Source organism: Mya arenaria, chromosome 13 (genome assembly GCF_026914265.1).
Source record: "Mya arenaria isolate MELC-2E11 chromosome 13, ASM2691426v1".
NCBI classification, from domain to species: domain Eukaryota; kingdom Metazoa; phylum Mollusca; class Bivalvia; order Myida; family Myidae; genus Mya; species Mya arenaria.
The window spans coordinates 21,687,140-21,709,123 of record NC_069134.1 but is presented as its reverse complement, the minus strand read 5'-3'; the positions used below and the strand labels follow the sequence as shown (position 1 = coordinate 21,709,123).

At 40.0% G+C, this 21,984-nt stretch overlaps 4 long non-coding RNA genes across 4 annotated transcripts; all 4 read right to left on the bottom strand.

Moving 5' to 3' along the window:
* Positions 1-357: 357 nt before the first annotated feature.
* On the bottom strand, positions 358-2,223 carry LOC128214968 (uncharacterized). Its single transcript, XR_008258010.1, has 3 exons — positions 2,109-2,223; positions 661-776; positions 358-396 (listed from the first exon to the last, which is right to left on the bottom strand). It is a non-coding gene; the product is annotated as an uncharacterized LOC128214968 (long non-coding RNA).
* A 2,102-nt stretch (positions 2,224-4,325) lies between these two features.
* On the bottom strand, positions 4,326-8,090 carry LOC128214730 (uncharacterized). Its single transcript, XR_008257967.1, has 3 exons — positions 7,978-8,090; positions 4,629-4,744; positions 4,326-4,364 (listed from the first exon to the last, which is right to left on the bottom strand). It is a non-coding gene; the product is annotated as an uncharacterized LOC128214730 (long non-coding RNA).
* A 277-nt stretch (positions 8,091-8,367) lies between these two features.
* LOC128215009 (uncharacterized) lies at positions 8,368-14,051 on the bottom strand. Its single transcript, XR_008258026.1, has 4 exons — positions 13,939-14,051; positions 11,040-11,155; positions 10,656-10,775; positions 8,368-8,477 (listed from the first exon to the last, which is right to left on the bottom strand). It is a non-coding gene; the product is annotated as an uncharacterized LOC128215009 (long non-coding RNA).
* Positions 14,052-14,328: 277 nt separating this feature from the next.
* LOC128214528 (uncharacterized) lies at positions 14,329-21,824 on the bottom strand. Its single transcript, XR_008257932.1, has 7 exons — positions 21,714-21,824; positions 21,335-21,454; positions 19,465-19,580; positions 19,081-19,200; positions 17,001-17,116; positions 16,617-16,736; positions 14,329-14,438 (listed from the first exon to the last, which is right to left on the bottom strand). It is a non-coding gene; the product is annotated as an uncharacterized LOC128214528 (long non-coding RNA).
* Between the last annotated feature and the right edge of the window lie 160 nt (positions 21,825-21,984).

Genomic DNA, 21,984 nt, shown 5'->3' with positions numbered 1-21,984 from the left:
GACGACGACGACGACGCAGACGCAGACGCAGACGCAGACGACGCCGACGACGCCAAGGCTATCACAATAACTCGACTTTTTTTCTTCGAAAAACAGACGAGCTAAAAATGAGCTGGACCTATGAATAAATATGTTATTTTACACCCGAGGACAACCCCTAAAATTATTATGGAGATTTACCATGAGTGGCACCAGAAATTAATCTGGGCAATACTCCGCGGCTCAATCCATAAGACATATCTCTAAAAGCGATGGCTCCATAAATAAATAAGGTACCATAAATAAGGAGGTTCCTGTGAATGGCCCAATGCAGTTTTAATTCTGGCAATGTCACCGGCTGGTGGTTGGATAGAATACTGTTGACACACGCTTCCAAGATGACACAGTTCAATTTGTCTGTAAAGAAAAGATATCAATGATATTGGATTAATATGCAATATTCTTAAAAAATGAAAAACATTGTAGGATTTTATATATAAACTAGAAATGCGCTATGTGACGAAACCAGGTTGTAATGATAAGCTTTCACAATGAAAACATCTTTGAAAACAAGACAGGTGAAAATCAGTATGGTTGAATTTGAAGTACAAATTTTCAAAACAAGTCATGCTTCTTTTTGCAGAAATGTTGTTTCTGAGATTCTTTGGGTACAGTTCTTACCGGCTATTAATGTTTAAGTCAGTAGGACGGCTGCTGCAGGTATCTAGATGTTGTCACGGTTGGACCTCGAGATCATTGACTCCAACAATTAAATACAGCGCCTCCCACCGGTGGTCCTATAAATAAAAATTCACATTCACCAAAAGGCTAGCCCCATAAATATACAGGGAGACACCTCTACGGTGGTACCAAAAATATGTATGAAGCTCTAAATACACATTTTACACAGGAGTGGTCCTATGAATAAATATGTATTTTACACCCGAGGACAGCCCCTAAAAATTATTATGGAGATTTACCGTGAGTGGCACCAGAAATTAACCTGGGCAATACTCCGCGGCTCAATCCATAGTCAAGGGACTTCTTTGAGTAAAACCCATGGTTGGCAACATCAATTAATATATGGGCATACCCCATGGGTACACCCATAGGTAAAAAATGAGCTGGTCCTATGAATAAATATGTATTTTACACCCGAGGACAGCCCCTAAAATTATTATGGAGATTTACCGTGAGTGGCACCAGAAATTAATCTGGGCAATACTCCGCGGCTCAATCCATAGTCAAAGGATTTCTTTGAGTAAAACCCATGGGTGGCACCATCAATTAATATATGGGCATACCCCATGGGTATACCCATAGGTAAAAAATGAGCTGGTCCTATGAATAAATATGTATTTTACACCCGAGGACAACCCCTAAAATTATTATGGAGATTTACCGTGAGTGGCACCAGAAATTAATCTTGGCAATACTCCGCGGCTCAATCCATAGTCAAAGGATTTCTTTGAGTAAAACCCATGGGTGGCACCATCAATTAATATATGGGCACCCCATGGGTACACCCATAGGTAAAAAATGAGCTGGACCTATGAATAAATATGTATTTTACACCCGAGGACAACCCCTAAAATTATTATGGAGATTTACCGTGAGTGGCACCAGAAATTAATCTGGGCAATACTCCGCGGCTCAATCCATAGTCAAAGGATTTCTTTGAGTAAAACCCATGTGTGGCACCATCAATTAATATATGGGCATACCCCATGGGTACACCCATAGGTAAAAAATGAGCTGGACCTATGAATAAATATGTATTTTACACCCGAGGACAACCCCTAAAATTATTATGGAGATTTACCGTGAGTGGCACCAGAAATTAATCTGGGCAATACTCCGCGGCTCAATCCATAGTCAAAGGATTTCTTTGAGTAAAACCCATGTGTGGCACCATCAATTAATATATGGGCATACCCCATGGGTACACCCATAGGTAAAAAATGAGCTGGACCTATGAATAAATATGTATTTTACACCCGAGGACAACCCCTAATATTATTATGGAGATTTACCGTGAGTGGCACCAGAAATTAATCTGGGCAATACTCCGCGGCTCAATCCATAAGACATATCTCTAAAAGCGATGGCTCCATAAATAAATAAGGTACCATAAATAAGGAGGTTCCTGTGAATGGCCCAATGCAGTTTTAATTCTGGCAATGTCACCGGCTGGTGGTTGGATAGAATTCTGTTGACACACGCTTCCAAGATGACACAGTTCAATTTGTCTGTAAAGAAAAGATATCAGTCATATTGGATCAATATGCAATATTCTTAAAAAATGAAAAACATTGTAGGATTTTATATATAAACTAGAAATGCGCTATGTGACGAAACCAGGTTGTAATGATAAGCTTTCACAATGAAAACATCTTTGAAAACAAGACAGGTGAAAATCAGTATGGTTGAATTTGAAGTACAAATTTTCAAAACAAGTCATGCTTCTTTTTGCAGAAATGTTGTTTCTGAGATTCTTTGGGTACAGTTCTTACCGGCTATTAATGTTTTAGTCAGTAGGACGGCTGCTGCAGGTATCTAGATGTTGTCACGGTTGGACCTCGAGATCATTGACTCCAACAATTAAATACAGCGCCTCCCACCGGTGGTCCTATAAATAAAAATTCACATTCACCAAAAGGCTAGCCCCATAAATATACAGGGAGACACCTCTACGGTGGTACCAAAAATATGTATGAAGCTCTAAATACACATTTTACACAGGAGTGGTCCTATGAATAAATATGTATTTTACACCCGAGGACAGCCCCTAAAAATTATAATGGAGATTTACCGTGAGTGGCACCAGAAATTAACCTGGGCAATACTCCGCGGCTCAATCCATAGTCAAGGGACTTCTTTGAGTAAAACCCATGGTTGGCACCATCAATTAATATATGGGCATACCCCATGGGTACACCCATAGGTAAAAGATGAGCTGGTCCTATGAATCAATATGTATTTTACACCCGAGGACAACCCCTAAAATTATTATGGAGATTAACCGTGAGTGGCACCAGAAATTAATCTGGGCAATACTCCGCGGCTCAATCCATAGTCAAAGGATTTCTTTGAGTAAAACCCATGTGTGGCACCATCAATTAATATATGGGCATACCCCATGGGTACACCCATAGGTAAAAAATGAGCTGGACCTATGAATAAATATGTATTTTACACCCGAGGACAACCCCTAAAATTATTATGGAGATTTACCGTGAGTGGCACCAGAAATTAATCTGGGCAATACTCCGCGGCTCAATCCATAGTCAAAGGATTTCTTAGAGTAAAACCCATGTGTGGCACCATCAATTAATATATGGGCATACCCCATGGGTACACCCATAGGTAAAAAATGAGCTGGACCTATGAATAAATATGTATTTTACACCCGAGGACAACCCCTAAAATTATTATGGAGATTTACCGTGAGTGGCACCAGAAATTAATCTGGGCAATACTCCGCAGCTCAATCCATAGTCAAAGGATTTCTTTGAGTAAAACCCATGTGTGGCACCATCAATTAATATATGGGCATACCCCATGGGTACACCCATAGGTAAAAAATGAGCTGGTCCTTTGAATAAATATGTATTTTACACCCGAGGACAACCCCTAAAATTATTATGGAGATTTACCGTGAGTGGCACCAGAAATTAATCTGGGCAATACTCCGCGGCTCAATCCATAGTCAAAGGATTTCTTTGAGTAAAACCCATGGGTGGCACCATCAATTAATATATGGGCATACCCCATGGGTACACCCATAGGTAAACAAGAGCACCGCGGAGTGGGTGCCAACGCTCGTCTGTTTTTTCCAAGTCGAAAAGGGGGGATAACTCAATATTAATTAAAGGCAAAATTATATGACCTGCTATAAACATGCATAGTGTTAATAGGAACACGTGTAGCAAGTTTAATGTGAAAATGTTGAACGGTTTTTGAGTTATGAGGTAAGGTTAAAGTTTTTGGACGACGACGACGACGCAGACGCAGACGCAGACGCAGACGACGCCGACGACGCCAAGGCTATCACAATAACTCGACTTTTTTTCTTCGAAAAACAGACGAGCTAAAAATGAGCTGGACCTATGAATAAATATGTTATTTTACACCCGAGGACAACCCCTAAAATTATTATGGAGATTTACCATGAGTGGCACCAGAAATTAATCTGGGCAATACTCCGCGGCTCAATCCATAAGACATATCTCTAAAAGCGATGGCTCCATAAATAAATAAGGTACCATAAATAAGGAGGTTCCTGTGAATGGCCCAATGCAGTTTTAATTCTGGCAATGTCACCGGCTGGTGGTTGGATAGAATACTGTTGACACACGCTTCCAAGATGACACAGTTCAATTTGTCTGTAAAGAAAAGATATCAATGATATTGGATTAATATGCAATATTCTTAAAAAATGAAAAACATTGTAGGATTTTATATATAAACTAGAAATGCGCTATGTGACGAAACCAGGTTGTAATGATAAGCTTTCACAATGAAAACATCTTTGAAAACAAGACAGGTGAAAATCAGTATGGTTGAATTTGAAGTACAAATTTTCAAAACAAGTCATGCTTCTTTTTGCAGAAATGTTGTTTCTGAGATTCTTTGGGTACAGTTCTTACCGGCTATTAATGTTTAAGTCAGTAGGACGGCTGCTGCAGGTATCTAGATGTTGTCACGGTTGGACCTCGAGATCATTGACTCCAACAATTAAATACAGCGCCTCCCACCGGTGGTCCTATAAATAAAAATTCACATTCACCAAAAGGCTAGCCCCATAAATATACAGGGAGACACCTCTACGGTGGTACCAAAAATATGTATGAAGCTCTAAATACACATTTTACACAGGAGTGGTCCTATGAATAAATATGTATTTTACACCCGAGGACAGCCCCTAAAAATTATTATGGAGATTTACCGTGAGTGGCACCAGAAATTAACCTGGGCAATACTCCGCGGCTCAATCCATAGACAAGGGACTTCTTTGAGTAAAACCCATGGTTGGCACCATCAATTAATATATGGGCATACCCCATGGGTACACCCATAGGTAAAAAATGAGCTGGTCCTATGAATAAATATGTATTTTACACCCGAGGACAGCCCCTAAAATTATTATGGAGATTTACCGTGAGTGGCACCAGAAATTAATCTGGGCAATACTCCGCGGCTCAATCCATAGTCAAAGGATTTCTTTGAGTAAAACCCATGAGTGGCACCATCAATTAATATATGGGCATACCCCATGGGTACACCCATAGGTAAAATATGAGCTGGACCTATGAATAAATATGTATTTTACACCCGAGGACAACCCCTAAAATTATTATGGAGATTTACCGTGAGTGGCACCAGAAATTATTCTGGGCAATACTCCGCGGCTCAATCCATAGTCAAGGGACTTCTTTGAGTAAAACCCATGGTTGGCACCATCAATTAATATATGGGCATACCCCATGGGTACACCCATAGGTAAAAAATGAGCTGGTCCTATGAATAAATATGTATTTTACACCCGAGGACAGCCCCTAAAATTATTATGGAGATTTACCGTGAGTGGCACCAGAAATTAATCTGGGCAATACTCCGCGGCTCAATCCATAGTCAAAGGATTTCTTTGAGTAAAACCCATGTGTGGCACCATCAATTAATATATGGGCATACCCCATGGGTACACCCATAGGTAAAAAATGAGCTGGAACTATGAATAAATATGTATTTTACACCCGAGGACAACCCCTAAAATTATTATGGAGATTTACCGTGAGTGGCACCAGAAATTAATCTGGGCAATACTCCGCGGCTCAATCCATAGTCAAAGGATTTCTTTGAGTAAAACCCATGTGTGGCACCATCAATTAATATATGGGCATACCCCATGGGTACACCCATAGGTAAAAAATGACCTGGACCTATGAATAAATATGTATTTTACACCCGAGGACAACCCCTAAAATTATTATGGAGATTTACCGTGAGTGGCACCAGAAATTAATCTGGGCAATACTCCGCGGCTCAATCCATAGTCAAAGGATTTCTTAGAGTAAAACCCATGTGTGGCACCATCAATTAATATATGGGCATACCCCATGGGTACACCCATAGGTAAAAAATGAGCTGGACCTATGAATAAATATGTATTTTACACCCGAGGACAACCCCTAAAATTATTATGGAGATTTACCGTGAGTGGCACCAGAAATTAATCTGGGCAATACTCCGCGGCTCAATCCATAGTCAAAGGATTTCTTTGAGTAAAACCCATGGGTGGCACCATCAATTAATATATGGGCATACCCAAAGGGTACACCCATAGGTAAAAAATGAGCTGGTCCTATGAATAAATATGTATTTTACACCCGAGGACAGCCCCTAAAATTATTATGGAGATTTACCGTGAGTGGCACCAGAAATTAATCTGGGCAATACTCCGCGGCTCAATCCATAGTCAAAGGATTTCTTTGAGTAAAACCCATGTGTGGCACCATCAATTAATATATGGGCATACCCCATGGGTACACCCATAGGTAAAAAATGAGCTGGAACTATGAATAAATATGTATTTTACACCCGAGGACAACCCCTAAAATTATTATGGAGATTTACCGTGAGTGGCACCAGAAATTAATCTGGGCAATACTCCGCGGCTCAATCCATAGTCAAAGGATTTCTTTGAGTAAAACCCATGTGTGGCACCATCAATTAATATATGGGCATACCCCATGGGTACACCCATAGGTAAAAAATGACCTGGACCTATGAATAAATATGTATTTTACACCCGAGGACAACCCCTAAAATTATTATGGAGATTTACCGTGAGTGGCACCAGAAATTAATCTGGGCAATACTCCGCGGCTCAATCCATAGTCAAAGGATTTCTTAGAGTAAAACCCATGTGTGGCACCATCAATTAATATATGGGCATACCCCATGGGTACACCCATAGGTAAAAAATGAGCTGGACCTATGAATAAATATGTATTTTACACCCGAGGACAACCCCTAAAATTATTATGGAGATTTACCGTGAGTGGCACCAGAAATTAATCTGGGCAATACTCCGCGGCTCAATCCATAGTCAAAGGATTTCTTTGAGTAAAAGCCATGGGTGGCACCATCAATTAATATATGGGCATACCCAAAGGGTACACCCATAGGTAAAAAATGAGCTGGTCCTATGAATAAATATGTATTTTACACCCGAGGACAACCCCTAAAATTATTATGGAGATTTACCGTGAGTGGCACCAGAAATTAATCTGGGCAATACTCCGCGGCTCAATCCATAGTCAAAGGATTTCTTTGAGTAAAACCCATGTGTGGCACCATCAATTAATATATGGGCATACCCCATGGGTACACCCATAGGTAAAAAATGAGCTGGACCTATGAATAAATATGTATTTTACACCCGAGGAAAACCCCTAAATTTATTATGGAGATTTACCGTGAGTGGCACCAAAAATTAATCTGGGCAATACTCCGCGGCTCAATCCATAGTCAAAGGATTTCTTTGAGTAAAACCCATGTGTGGCACCATCAATTAATATATGGGCATACCCCATGGGTACACCCATAGGTAAAAAATGAGCTGGACCTATGAATAAATATGTATTTTACACCCGAGGACAACCCCTAAAATTATTATGGAGATTTACCGTGAGTGGCACCAGAAATTAATCTGGGCAATACTCCGCGGCTCAATCCATAGTCAAAGGATTTCTTAGAGTAAAACCCATGTGTGGCACCATCAATTAATATATGGGCATACCCCATGGGTACACCCATAGGTAAAAAATGAGCTGGACCTATGAATAAATATGTATTTTACACCCGAGGACAACCCCTAAAATTATTATGGAGATTTACCGTGAGTGGCACCAGAAATTAATCTGGGCAATACTCCGCGGCTCAATCCATAAGACATATCTCTAAAAGCGATGGCTCCATAAATAAATAAGGTACCATAAATAAGGAGGTTCCTGTGAATGGCCCAATGCAGTTTTAATTCTGGCAATGTCACCGGCTGGTGGTTGGATAGAATTCTGTTGACACACGCTTCCAAGATGACACAGTTCAATTTTTCTGTAAAGAAAAGATATCAATGATATTGGATTAATATGCAATATTCTTAAAAAATGAAAAACATTGTAGGATTTTATATATAAACTAGAAATGCGCTATGTGACGAAACCAGGTTGTAATGATAAGCTTTCACAATGAAAACATCTTTGAAAACAAGACAGGTGAAAATCAGTATGGTTGAATTTGAAGTACAAATTTTCAAAACAAGTCATGCTTCTTTTTGCAGAAATGTTGTTTCTGAGATTCTTTGGGTACAGTTCTTACCGGCTATTAATGTTTAAGTCAGTAGGACGGCTGCTGCAGGTATCTAGATGTTGTCACGGTTGGACCTCGAGATCATTGACTCCAACAATTAAATACAGCGCCTCCCACCGGTGGTCCTATAAATAAAAATTCACATTCACCAAAAGGCTAGCCCCATAAATATACAGGGAGACACCTCTACGGTGGTACCAAAAATATGTATGAAGCTCTAAATACACATTTTACACAGGAGTGGTCCTATGAATAAATATGTATTTTACACCCGAGGACAGCCCCTAAAAATTATTATGGAGATTTACCGTGAGTGGCACCAGAAATTAACCTGGGCAATACTCCGCGGCTCAATCCATAGACAAGGGACTTCTTTGAGTAAAACCCATGGTTGGCACCATCAATTAATATATGGGCATACCCCATGGGTACACCCATAGGTAAAAAATGAGCTGGTCCTATGAATAAATATGTATTTTACACCCGAGGACAGCCCCTAAAATTATTATGGAGATTTACCGTGAGTGGCACCAGAAATTAATCTGGGCAATACTCCGCGGCTCAATCCATAGTCAAAGGATTTCTTTGAGTAAAACCCATGAGTGGCACCATCAATTAATATATGGGCATACCCCATGGGTACACCCATAGGTAAAATATGAGCTGGACCTCTGAATAAATATGTATTTTACACCCGAGGACAACCCCTAAAATTATTATGGAGATTTACCGTGAGAGGCACCAGAAATTATTCTGGGCAATACTCCGCGGCTCAATCCATAGTCAAGGGACTTCTTTGAGTAAAACCCATGGTTGGCACCATCAATTAATATATGGGCATACCCCATGGGTACACCCATAGGTAAAAAATGAGCTGGTCCTATGAATAAATATGTATTTTACACCCGAGGACAGCCCCTAAAATTATTATGGAGATTTACCGTGAGTGGCACCAGAAATTAATCTGGGCAATACTCCGCGGATCAATCCATAGTCAAAGGATTTCTTTGAGTAAAACCCATGTGTGGCACCATCAATTAATATATGGGCATACCCCATGGGTACACCCATAGGTAAAAAATGAGCTGGAACTATGAATAAATATGTATTTTACACCCGAGGACAACCCCTAAAATTATTATGGAGATTTACCGTGAGTGGCACCAGAAATTAATCTGGGCAATACTCCGCGGCTCAATCCATAGTCAAAGGATTTCTTTGAGTAAAACCCATGTGTGGCACCATCAATTAATATATGGGCATACCCCATGGGTACACCCATAGGTAAAAAATGAGCTGGACCTATGAATAAATATGTATTTTACACCCGAGGACAACCCCTAAAATTATTATGGAGATTTACCGTGAGTGGCACCAGAAATTAATCTGGGCAATACTCCGCGGCTCAATCCATAGTCAAAGGATTTCTTAGAGTAAAACCCATGTGTGGCACCATCAATTAATATATGGGCATACCCCATGGGTACACCCATAGGTAAAAAATGAGCTGGACCTATGAATAAATATGTATTTTACACCCGAGGACAACCCCTAAAATCATTATGGAGATTTACCGTGAGTGGCACCAGAAATTAATCTGGGCAATACTCCGCGGCTCAATCCATAGTCAAAGGATTTCTTTGAGTAAAACCCATGGGTGGCACCATCAATTAATATATGGGCATACCCAAAGGGTACACCCATAGGTAAAAAATGAGCTGGTCCTATGAATAAATATGTATTTTACACCCGAGGACAACCCCTAAAATTATTATGGAGATTTACCGTGAGTGGCACCAGAAATTAATCTGGGCAATACTCCGCGGCTCAATCCATAGTCAAAGGATTTCTTTGAGTAAAACCCATGGTTGGCACCATCAATTAATATATAGGCATACCCCATGGGTACACCCATAGGTAAAAAATGAGCTGGTCCTATGAATAAATATGTATTTTACACCCGAGGACAACCCCTAAAATTATTATGGAGATTTACCGTGAGTGGCACCAGAAATTAATCTGGGCAATACTCCGCGGCTCAATCCATAGTCAAAGGATTTCTTTGAGTAAAACCCATGGGTGGCACCATCAATTAATATATGGGCATACCCCATGGGTACACCCATAGGTAAAAAATGAGCTGGACCTATGAATAAATATGTATTTTACACCCGAGGACAACCCCTAAAATTATTATGGAGATTTACCGTGAGTGGCACCTGAAATTAATCTGGGCAATACTCCGCGGCTCAATCCATAAGACATATCTCTAAAAGCGATGGCTCCATAAATAAATAAGGTACCATAAATAAGGAGGTTCCTGTGAATGGCCCAATGCAGTTTTAATTCTGGCAATGTCACCGGCTGGTGGTTGGATAGAGTTCTGTTGACACACGCTTCCAAGATGACACAGTTCAATTTGTCTGTAAAGAAAAGATATCAATCATATTGGATCAATATGCAATATTCTTAAAAAATGAAAAACATTGTAGGATTTTATATATAAACTAGAAATGCGCTATGTGACGAAACCAGGTTGTAATGATAAGCTTTCACAATGAAAACATCTTTGAAAACAAGACAGGTGAAAATCAGTATGGTTGAATTTGAAGTACAAATTTTCAAAACAAGTCATGCTTCTTTTTGCAGAAATGTTGTTTCTGAGATTCTTTGGGTACAGTTCTTACCGGCTATTAATGTTTAAGTCAGTAGGACGGCTGCTGCAGGTATCTAGATGTTGTCACGGTTGGACCTCGAGATCATTGACTCCAACAATTAAATACAGCGCCTCCCACCGGTGGTCCTATAAATAAAAATTCACATTCACCAAAAGGCTATCCCATAAATATACAGGGAGACACCTCTACGGTGGTACCAAAAATATGTATGAAGCTCTAAATACACATTTTACACAGGAGTGGTCCTATGAATAAATATGTATTTTACACCCGAGGACAGCCCTTAAAAATTATTATGGAGATTTACCGTGAGTGGCACCAGAAATTAACCTTGGCAATACTCCGCGGCTCAATCCATAGTCAAGGGACTTCTTTGAGTAAAACCCATGGTTGGCAACATCAATTAATATATGGGCATACCCCATGGGTACACCCATAGGTAAAAAATGAGCTGGTCCTATGAATAAATATGTATTTTACACCCGAGGACAGCCCCTAAAATTATTATGGAGATTTACCGTGAGTGGCACCAGAAATTAATCTGGGCAATACTCCGCGGCTCAATCCATAGTCAAAGGATTTCTTTGAGTAAAACCCATGGGTGGCACCATCAATTAATATATGGGCATACCCCATGGGTATACCCATAGGTAAAAAATGAGCTGGTCCTATGAATAAATATGTATTTTACACCCGAGGACAACCCCTAAAATTATTATGGAGATTTACCGTGAGTGGCACCAGAAATTAATCTTGGCAATACTCCACGGCTCAATCCATAGTCAAAGGATTTCTTTGAGTAAAACCCATGGGTGGCACCATCAATTAATATATGGGCACCCCATGGGTACACCCATAGGTAAAAAATGAGCTGGACCTATGAATAAATATGTATTTTACACCCGAGGACAACCCCTAAAATTATTATGGAGATTTACCGTGAGTGGCACCATAAATTAATCTGGGCAATACTCCGCGGCTCAATCCATAGTCAAAGGATTTCTTTGAGTAAAACCCATGTGTGGCACCATCAATTAATATATGGGCATACCCCATGGGTACACCCATAGGTAAAAAATGAGCTGGACCTATGAATAAATATGTATTTTACACCCGAGGACAGCCCCTAAAATTATTATGGAGATTTACCGTGAGTGGCACCAGAAATTAATCTGGGCAATACTCCGCGGCTCAATCCATAGTCAAAGGATTTCTTTGAGTAAAACCCATGTGTGGCACCATCAATTAATATATGGGCATACCCCATGGGTACACCCATAGGTAAAAAATGAGCTGGACCTAAGAATAAATATGTATTTTACACCCGAGGACAACCCCTAAAATTATTATGGAGATTTACCGTGAGTGGCACCAGAAATTAATCTGGGCAATACTCCGCGGCTCAATCCATAGTCAAAGGATTTCTTAGAGTAAAACCCATGTGTGGCACTATCAATTAATATATGGGCATACCCCATGGGTACACCCATAGGTAAAAAATGAGCTGGACCTATGAATAAATATGTATTTTACACCCGAGGACAACCCCTAAAATTATTATGGAGATTTACCGTGAGTGGCACCAGAAATTAATCTGGGCAATACTCCGCGGCTCAATCCATAGTCAAAGGATTTCTTTGAATTAATATATGGGCATACCCCATGGGTACACCCATAGGTAAAAAATGAGCTGGTCCTATGAATAAATATGTATTTTACACCCGAGGACAGCCCCTAAAATTATTATGGAGATTTACCGTGAGTGGCACCAGAAATTAAACTGGGCAATACTCCGCGGCTCAATCCATAGTCAAAGGATTTCTTAGAGTAAAACCCATGTGTGGCACCATCAATTAATATATGGGCATACCCCATGGGTACACCCATAGGTAAAAAATGAGCTGGACCTATGAATAAATATGTATTTTACACCCGAGGACAACCCCTAAAATTATTATGGAGATTTACCGTGAGTGGCACCAGAAATTAATCTGGGCAATACTCCGCGGCTCAATCCATAGTCAAAGGATTTCTTTGAGTAAAAGCCATGGGTGGCACCATCAATTAATATATGGGCATACCCAAAGGGTACACCCATAGGTAAAAAATGAGCTGGTCCTATGAATAAATATGTATTTTACACCCGAGGACAACCCCTAAAATTATTATGGAGATTTACCGTGAGTGGCACCAGAAATTAATCTGGGCAATACTCCGCGGCTCAATCCATAGTCAAAGGATTTCTTTGAGTAAAACCCATGTGTGGCACCATCAATTAATATATGGGCATACCCCATGGGTACACCCATAGGTAAAAAATGAGCTGGACCTATGAATAAATATGTATTTTACACCCGAGGACAACCCCTAAATTTATTATGGAGATTTACCGTGAGTGGCACCAAAAATTAATCTGGGCAATACTCCGCGGCTCAATCCATAGTCAAAGGATTTCTTAGAGTAAAACCCATGTGTGGCACCATCAATTAATATATGGGCATACCCCATGGGTACACCCATAGGTAAAAAATGAGCTGGACCTATGAATAAATATGTATTTTACACCCGAGGACAACCCCTAAAATTATTATGGAGATTTACCGTGAGTGGCACCAGAAATTAATCTGGGCAATACTCCGCGGCTCAATCCATAGTCAAAGGATTTCTTAGAGTAAAACCCATGTGTGGCACCATCAATTAATATATGGGCATACCCCATGGGTACACCCATAGGTAAAAAATGAGCTGGACCTATGAATAAATATGTATTTTACACCCGAGGACAACCCCTAAAATTATTATGGAGATTTACCGTGAGTGGCACCAGAAATTAATCTGGGCAATACTCCGCGGCTCAATCCATAAGACATATCTCTAAAAGCGATGGCTCCATAAATAAATAAGGTACCATAAATAAGGAGGTTCCTGTGAATGGCCCAATGCAGTTTTAATTCTGGCAATGTCACCGGCTGGTGGTTGGATAGAATTCTGTTGACACACGCTTCCAAGATGACACAGTTCAATTTTTCTGTAAAGAAAAGATATCAATGATATTGGATTAATATGCAATATTCTTAAAAAATGAAAAACATTGTAGGATTTTATATATAAACTAGAAATGCGCTATGTGACGAAACCAGGTTGTAATGATAAGCTTTCACAATGAAAACATCTTTGAAAACAAGACAGGTGAAAATCAGTATGGTTGAATTTGAAGTACAAATTTTCAAAACAAGTCATGCTTCTTTTTGCAGAAATGTTGTTTCTGAGATTCTTTGGGTACAGTTCTTACCGGCTATTAATGTTTAAGTCAGTAGGACGGCTGCTGCAGGTATCTAGATGTTGTCACGGTTGGACCTCGAGATCATTGACTCCAACAATTAAATACAGCGCCTCCCACCGGTGGTCCTATAAATAAAAATTCACATTCACCAAAAGGCTAGCCCCATAAATATACAGGGAGACACCTCTACGGTGGTACCAAAAATATGTATGAAGCTCTAAATACACATTTTACACAGGAGTGGTCCTATGAATAAATATGTATTTTACACCCGAGGACAGCCCCTAAAAATTATTATGGAGATTTACCGTGAGTGGCACCAGAAATTAACCTGGGCAATACTCCGCGGCTCAATCCATAGACAAGGGACTTCTTTGAGTAAAACCCATGGTTGGCACCATCAATTAATATATGGGCATACCCCATGGGTACACCCATAGGTAAAAAATGAGCTGGTCCTATGAATAAATATGTATTTTACACCCGAGGACAGCCCCTAAAATTATTATGGAGATTTACCGTGAGTGGCACCAGAAATTAATCTGGGCAATACTCCGCGGCTCAATCCATAGTCAAAGGATTTCTTTGAGTAAAACCCATGAGTGGCACCATCAATTAATATATGGGCATACCCCATGGGTACACCCATAGGTAAAATATGAGCTGGACCTCTGAATAAATATGTATTTTACACCCGAGGACAACCCCTAAAATTATTATGGAGATTTACCGTGAGAGGCACCAGAAATTATTCTGGGCAATACTCCGCGGCTCAATCCATAGTCAAGGGACTTCTTTGAGTAAAACCCATGGTTGGCACCATCAATTAATATATGGGCATACCCCATGGGTACACCCATAGGTAAAAAATGAGCTGGTCCTATGAATAAATATGTATTTTACACCCGAGGACAGCCCCTAAAATTATTATGGAGATTTACCGTGAGTGGCACCAGAAATTAATCTGGGCAATACTCCGCGGCTCAATCCATAGTCAAAGGATTTCTTTGAGTAAAACCCATGTGTGGCACCATCAATTAATATATGGGCATACCCCATGGGTACACCCATAGGTAAAAAATGAGCTGGAACTATGAATAAATATGTATTTTACACCCGAGGACAACCCCTAAAATTATTATGGAGATTTACCGTGAGTGGCACCAGAAATTAATCTGGGCAATACTCCGCGGCTCAATCCATAGTCAAAGGATTTCTTTGAGTAAAACCCATGTGTGGCACCATCAATTAATATATGGGCATACCCCATGGGTACACCCATAGGTAAAAAATGAGCTGGACCTATGAATAAATATGTATTTTACACCCGAGGACAACCCCTAAAATTATTATGGAGATTTACCGTGAGTGGCACCAGAAATTAATCTGGGCAATACTCCGCGGCTCAATCCATAGTCAAAGGATTTCTTAGAGTAAAACCCATGTGTGGCACCATCAATTAATATATGGGCATACCCCATGGGTACACCCATAGGTAAAAAATGAGCTGGACCTATGAATAAATATGTATTTTACACCCGAGGACAACCCCTAAAATCATTATGGAGATTTACCGTGAGTGGCACCAGAAATTAATCTGGGCAATACTCCGCGGCTCAATCCATAGTCAAAGGATTTCTTTGAGTAAAACCCATGGGTGGCACCATCAATTAATATATGGGCATACCCAAAGGGTACACCCATAGGTAAAAAATGAGCTGGTCCTATGAATAAATATGTATTTTACACCCGAGGACAACCCCTAAAATTATTATGGAGATTTACCGTGAGTGGCACCAGAAATTAATCTGGGCAATACTCCGCGGCTCAATCCATAGTCAAAGGATTTCTTTGAGTAAAACCCATGGTTGGCACCATCAATTAATATATAGGCATACCCCATGGGTACACCCATAGGTAAAAAATGAGCTGGTCCTATGAATAAATATGTATTTTACACCCGAGGACAACCCCTAAAATTATTATGGAGATTTACCGTGAGTGGCACCAGAAATTAATCTGGGCAATACTCCGCGGCTCAATCCATAGTCAAAGGATTTCTTTGAGTAAAACCCATGGGTGGCACCATCAATTAATATATGGGCATACCCCATGGGTACACCCATAGGTAAAAAATGAGCTGGACCTATGAATAAATATGTATTTTACACCCGAGGACAACCCCTAAAATTATTATGGAGATTTACCGTGAGTGGCACCTGAAATTAATCTGGGCAATACTCCGCGGCTCAATCCATAAGACATATCTCTAAAAGCGATGGCTCCATAAATAAATAAGGTACCATAAATAAGGAGGTTCCTGTGAATGGCCCAATGCAGTTTTAATTCTGGCAATGTCACCGGCTGGTGGTTGGATAGAGTTCTGTTGACACACGCTTCCAAGATGACACAGTTCAATTTGTCTGTAAAGAAAAGATATCAATCATATTGGATCAATATGCAATATTCTTAAAAAATGAAAAACATTGTAGGATTTTATATATAAACTAGAAATGCGCTATGTGACGAAACCAGGTTGTAATGATAAGCTTTCACAATGAAAACATCTTTGAAAACAAGACAGGTGAAAATCAGTATGGTTGAATTTGAAGTACAAATTTTCAAAACAAGTCATGCTTCTTTTTGCAGAAATGTTGTTTCTGAGATTCTTTGGGTACAGTTCTTACCGGCTATTAATGTTTAAGTCAGTAGGACGGCTGCTGCAGGTATCTAGATGTTGTCACGGTTGGACCTCGAGATCATTGACTCCAACAATTAAATACAGCGCCTCCCACCGGTGGTCCTATAAATAAAAATTCACATTCACCAAAAGGCTATCCCATAAATATACAGGGAGACACCTCTACGGTGGTACCAAAAATATGTATGAAGCTCTAAATACACATTTTACACAGGAGTGGTCCTATGAATAAATATGTATTTTACACCCGAGGACAGCCCTTAAAAATTATTATGGAGATTTACCGTGAGTGGCACCAGAAATTAACCTTGGCAATACTCCGCGGCTCAATCCATAGTCAAGGGACTTCTTTGAGTAAAACCCATGGTTGGCAACATCAATTAATATATGGGCATACCCCATGGGTACACCCATAGGTAAAAAATGAGCTGGTCCTATGAATAAATATGTATTTTACACCCGAGGACAGCCCCTAAAATTATTATGGAGATTTACCGTGAGTGGCACCAGAAATTAATCTGGGCAATACTCCGCGGCTCAATCCATAGTCAAAGGATTTCTTTGAGTAAAACCCATGGGTGGCACCATCAATTAATATATGGGCATACCCCATGGGTATACCCATAGGTAAAAAATGAGCTGGTCCTATGAATAAATATGTATTTTACACCCGAGGACAACCCCTAAAATTATTATGGAGATTTACCGTGAGTGGCACCAGAAATTAATCTTGGCAATACTCCACGGCTCAATCCATAGTCAAAGGATTTCTTTGAGTAAAACCCATGGGTGGCACCATCAATTAATATATGGGCACCCCATGGGTACACCCATAGGTAAAAAATGAGCTGGACCTATGAATAAATATGTATTTTACACCCGAGGACAACCCCTAAAATTATTATGGAGATTTACCGTGAGTGGCACCATAAATTAATCTGGGCAATACTCCGCGGCTCAATCCATAGTCAAAGGATTTCTTTGAGTAAAACCCATGTGTGGCACCATCAATTAATATATGGGCATACCCCATGGGTACACCCATAGGTAAAAAATGAGCTGGACCTATGAATAAATATGTATTTTACACCCGAGGACAGCCCCTAAAATTATTATGGAGATTTACCGTGAGTGGCACCAGAAATTAATCTGGGCAATACTCCGCGGCTCAATCCATAGTCAAAGGATTTCTTTGAGTAAAACCCATGTGTGGCACCATCAATTAATATATGGGCATACCCCATGGGTACACCCATAGGTAAAAAATGAGCTGGACCTAAGAATAAATATGTATTTTACACCCGAGGACAACCCCTAAAATTATTATGGAGATTTACCGTGAGTGGCACCAGAAATTAATCTGGGCAATACTCCGCGGCTCAATCCATAGTCAAAGGATTTCTTAGAGTAAAACCCATGTGTGGCACTATCAATTAATATATGGGCATACCCCATGGGTACACCCATAGGTAAAAAATGAGCTGGACCTATGAATAAATATGTATTTTACACCCGAGGACAACCCCTAAAATTATTATGGAGATTTACCGTGAGTGGCACCAGAAATTAATCTGGGCAATACTCCGCGGCTCAATCCATAGTCAAAGGATTTCTTTGAGTAAAACCCATGGGTGGCACCATCAATTAATATATGGGCATACCCCATGGGTACACCCATAGGTAAAAAATGAGCTGGTCCTATGAATAAATATGTATTTTACACCCGAGGACAACCCCTAAAATTATTATGGAGATTTACCGTGAGTGGCACCAGAAATTAATCTGGGCAATACTCCGCGGCTCAATCCATAGTCAAAGGATTTCTTTGAGTAAAACCCATGGGTGGCACCATCAATTAATATATGGGCATACCCCATGGGTACACCCATAGGTAAAAAATGAGCTGGACCTATGAATAAATATGTATTTTACACCCGAGGACAACCCCTAAAATTATTATGGAGATTTACCGTGAGTGGCACCAGAAATTAATCTGGGCAATACTCCGCGGCTCAATCCATAAGACATATCTCTAAAAGCGATGGCTCCATAAATAAATAAGGTACCATAAATAAGGAGGTTCCTGTGAATGGCCCAATGCAGTTTTAATTCTGGCAATGTCACCGGCTGGTGGTTGGATAGAGTTCTGTTGACACACGCTTCCAAGATGACACAGTTCAATTTGTCTGTAAAGAAAAGATATCAATCATATTGGATCAATATGCAATATTCTTAAAAAATGAAAAACATTGTAGGATTTTATATATAAACTAGAAATGCGCTATGTGACGAAACCAGGTTGTAATGATAAGCTTTCACAATGAAAACATCTTTGAAAACAAGACAGGTGAAAATCAGTATGGTTGAATTTGAAGTACAAATTTTCAAAACAAGTCATGCTTCTTTTTGCAGAAATGTTGTTTCTGAGATTCTTTGGGTACAGTTCTTACCGGCTATTAATGTTTAAGTCAGTAGGACGGCTGCTGCAGGTATCTAGATGTTGTCACGGTTGGACCTCGAGATCATTGACTCCAACAATTAAATACAGCGCCTCCCACCGGTGGTCCTATAAATAAAAATTCACATTCACCAAAAGGCCAGCCCCATAAATATACAGGGAGACACCTCTACGGTGGTACCAAAAATATGTATGAAGCTCTAAATACACATTTTACACAGGAGTGGTCCTATGAATAAATATGTATTTTACACCCGAGGACAGCCCTTAAAAATTATTATGGAGATTTACCGTGAGTGGCACCAGAAATTAACCTGGGCAATACTCCGCGGCTCAATCCATAGTCAAGGGACTTCTTTGAGTAAAACCCATGGTTGGCAACATCAATTAATATATGGGCATACCCCATGGGTACACCCATAGGTAAAAAATGAGCTGGTCCTATGAATAAATATGTATTTTACACCCGAGGACAGCCCCTAAAATTATTATGGAGATTTACCGTGAGTGGCACCAGAAATTAATCTGGGCAATACTCCGCGGCTCAATCCATAGTCAAAGGATTTCTTTGAGTAAAACCCATGGGTGGCACCATCAATTAATATATGGGCATACCCCATGGGTATACCCATAGGTAAAAAATGAGCTGGTCCTATGAATAAATATGTATTTTACACCCGAGGACAACCCCTAAAATTATTATGGAGATTTACCGTGAGTGGCACCAGAAATTAATCTTGGCAATACTCCGCGGCTCAATCCATAGTCAAAGGATTTCTTTGAGTAAAACCCATGTGTGGCACCATCAATTAATATATGGGCACCCCATGGGTACACCCATAGGTAAAAAATGAGCTGGACCTATGAATAAATATGTATTTTACACCCGAGGACAACCCCTAAAATTATTATGGAGATTTACCGTGAGTGGCACCAGAAATTAATCTGGGCAATACTCCGCGGCTCAATCCATAGTCAAAGGATTTCTTTGAGTAAAACCCATGTGTGGCACCATCAATTAATATATGGGCATACCCCATGGGTACACCCATAGGTAAAAAATGAGCTGGACCTATGAATAAATATGTATTTTACACCCGAGGACAACCCCTAAAATTATTATGGAGATTTACCGTGAGTGGCACCAGAAATTAATCTGGGCAATACTCCGCGGCTCAATCCATAGTCAAAGGATTTCTTAGAGTAAAACCCATGTGTGGCACCATCAATTAATATATGGGCATACCCCATGGGTACACCCATAGGTAAAAAATGAGCTGGACCTATGAATAAATATGTATTTTACACCCGAGGACAACCCCTAAAATTATTATGGAGATTTACCGTGAGTGGCACCAGAAATTAATCTTGGCAATACTCCGCGGCTCAATCCATAGTCAAAGGATTTCTTTGAGTAAAACCCATGGGTGGCACCATCAATTAATATATGGGCATACCCCATGGGTACACCCATAGGTAAAAAATGAGCTGGTCCTATGAATAAATATGTATTTTACACCCGAGGACAACCCCTAAAATTATTATGGAGATTTACCGTGAGTGGCACCAGAAATTAATCTGGGCAATACTCCGCGGCTCAATCCATAGTCAAAGGATTTCTTTGAGTAAAACCCATGGGTGGCACCATCAATTAATATATGGGCATACCCCATGGGTACACCCATAGGTAAAAAATGAGCTGGACCTATGAATAAATATGTATTTTACACCCGAGGACAACCCCTAAAATTATTATGGAGATTTACCGTGAGTGGCACCAGAAATTAATCTGGGCAATACTCCGCGGCTCAATCCATAAGACATATCTCTAAAAGCGATGGCTCCATAAATAAATAAGGTACCATAAATAAGGAGGTTCCTGTGAATGGCCCAATGCAGTTTTAATTCTGGCAATGTCACCGGCTGGTGGTTGGATAGAGTTCTGTTGACACACGCTTCCAAGATGACACAGTTCAATTTGTCTGTAAAGAAATCAATCATATTGGATCAATATGCAATATTCTTAAAAAATGAAAAACATTGTAGGATTTTATATATAAACTAGAAATGCGCTATGTGACGAAACCAGGTTGTAATGATAAGCTTTCACAATGAAAACATCTTTGAAAACAAGACAGGTGAAAATCAGTATGGTTGAATTTGAAGTACAAATTTTCAAAACAAGTCATGCTTCTTTTTGCAGAAATGTTGTTTCTGAGATTCTTTGGGTACAGTTCTTACCGGCTATTAATGTTTAAGTCAGTAGGACGGCTGCTGCAGGTATCTAGATGTTGTCACGGTTGGACCTCGAGATCATTGACTCCAACAATTAAATACAGCGCCTCCCACCGGTGGTCCTATAAATAACAAGAGATGTTTGTCAAACATTATGCCCCCTGAGCGCCAAGTTGCCAGAAATATTTGGACAATTGAATGAAATATGCATGGACTGAAATGACAGCTGATTTGTCATTGGATGCATATGAGGCAGGTCATCTACTGGTCATACCTA